We start from the raw sequence: 2092 nt of genomic DNA, 5'->3' as shown, positions 1-2092 counted from the left end.
AAAAAAAAAAAAAAAAACCACGCATCACCTTAAACACTTCCTAGTTTATTCTAATTGCTCCTCAATGAGGCATTTGCAATGAGATATGCTGTCAATTCTATGCAAGCAAGGAAAATGGGCCCAGTTCTGTTTAGGCGCCAGAGAGATCATTTCTGTGTTTCCATCTCCAATAAGCTTACCTTGGCTCTGGGTGCCCGTCTGCACCTGTAGTTCTGTTGTGTCGTGAGAGAAGAAACAGTATGGGCAAACCTCAGAGTTCCAGATCGCCGTCTGGGAGAGAGGGATGCAGGAGCTAAATGTGTCCTTTTCAGAATGTAGGATATCAGTGCTAGGGCTGCGAATGTCCTTTACCCCTCCCTTTTCATCCACTCCCCTTCACACACAAAGAAACAAAGTAGCTGAGGGGCTTGGGGAGAACTTGCTTATCATCAGCCACTGATCCCGTGCTAACCCATTTTTTTTCCCTCTGCAGCGCTTCTCCATAACTACTGGCTTATCAGTTTAGATTGGTTTTGGCCCGCCCTCATGGCCTTCCAATGTGAGAATAGAAATATCTGCTTCGTTCACTTCTGGCTTGCCAGTGCTTACCACACTTGGTGTCAAAAATGCGGGCCTGGTGTTCCCTTTAGGTTTGATTGCTGAAGAGGTGCAATTTGCTCTTTTGGCTTCCAAACTTCCAAAGTTGGAATAATATTACAAGTGAGAGAGCATGCGCAGCATCTTTTCACGGGGCTGCTAGGAGTATGTCTGTCATTCTGTCTGGAAAACAACTTGAGAATGTGTGCCCCAGTCAAAAAAAAATTATGTTGTCTTTACAATACCTCTTTTAGTAATTAGTACATTAAGCCAAAGAGTTCATTATTGACATGCAAAACAATTTAAACATGACAATTTATGTATTGTCTATACATTTTGACTGTTATTGTTAGTGATTTCTGATAAGTTTCTTGTATAGTTCAGGCTTAACCTTCAACTCACAATCCCTCTCCAACATCCTTCCTGGGATTTTTTTTTCTCTGGATTCCGCGGGATAAATCAGGGCCTTGTGCTTGTAAGGGCTCTACCACCAACCCATATCACACATCTTACATTTTCTTAAAACAATAGTAATAATTAAGCATTGGAAAATAATGCCCAATAACAAAGCATGGTTCCTTGTGCTTATATTTGCAAAAGTGAAAAGCAAAAGTGAAAGCAAGAGGCTTAGGAGCTCAAAATCAGCTATGTAGTGAGTCTGCCTGGACTACCTAGGGCATTGTCTCAAAAGGGGAGCGGCCTGGAGAAATGGCTCAGTGGTTAATTAAGATCACATACTGTTCTTACAGAGAACCTGAGCTCCAAGAGATTGTAACTCAATTCTGAATAACCACAAGATAAGTTCCAAGCACTCATATTAGATTAGCTCAAAACTTCACTCCAGCTCCAGGGGTATCTAACACTTCTGGCTTCCCCTGGCTTCCTCTGGTGACTGCACTCATGTGCACAGACACAAATATATACACTCAATTTAAAACTTAACAAAAGTATATTTTTAACAGGGGGTGAGGTGACAGAGGGCTCAGTGGATAATGGGCTTGCCACAAAGTCTGACAACTTGAATGGTACCCTAGGACCATTTCAAGAGAAAACCACTTTCCCAGGTTGAATTTTCACCTCTATGTTTATGAATATCCCACCCTGGCCTCATTCAAAATAAATCAATAAAGGTAAAAAAATTGAAATAAGAAAGAAGGGGCATGCTAGGTTTTAGTTACTTGAAAAGAATTGGAGGAGGGAATTGGGGTTCCCTGAAAGGAAGGAATTAAAGGTAAATATGTTCAAGATGCACTATTTACATATATGAAATTTCCAAAGGAAGAAAATGAAAAGAATGTCATAAAAGAATATTTAGTATTTTGAAAAGACCTTCACAAGATTTTGTTACAAAGTAGAAACAAGATATTGTACAAGTAAGTATATATTTTAAGTTTTTAATTGCATTAAAATCAATGCAAAATAACGTGAAGAAACTAACACAGTATTCTGAGTATCTATCCAAGGTAGCATATGTCAGGTGAGTTCAATCTTTGGTTTATGTGTATTATGAAAAGGT

At 39.4% G+C, this 2092-nt stretch overlaps 1 protein-coding gene across 1 annotated transcript in view; it reads right to left on the bottom strand.

Moving 5' to 3' along the window:
- Positions 1-318, bottom strand: part of LOC116092590 (embryonic testis differentiation protein-like) — a 7996-nt gene extending 7678 nt beyond the window's left edge. The window contains exon 1 of the mRNA XM_031373797.1: positions 180-318. The gene's annotated coding sequence lies outside the window, so the exon portion shown is untranslated. The remainder of the gene's footprint in view (positions 1-179) is intronic.
- Positions 319-2092: the final 1774 nt, after the last annotated feature.

The sequence above is a fragment of the Mastomys coucha genome, chromosome X (assembly GCF_008632895.1).
Source record: "Mastomys coucha isolate ucsf_1 chromosome X, UCSF_Mcou_1, whole genome shotgun sequence".
NCBI lineage: Eukaryota > Metazoa > Chordata > Mammalia > Rodentia > Muridae > Mastomys > Mastomys coucha.
The sequence above is the reverse complement of the archived record's forward strand: the minus strand, read 5'-3'. Positions and strand labels throughout refer to the sequence as shown.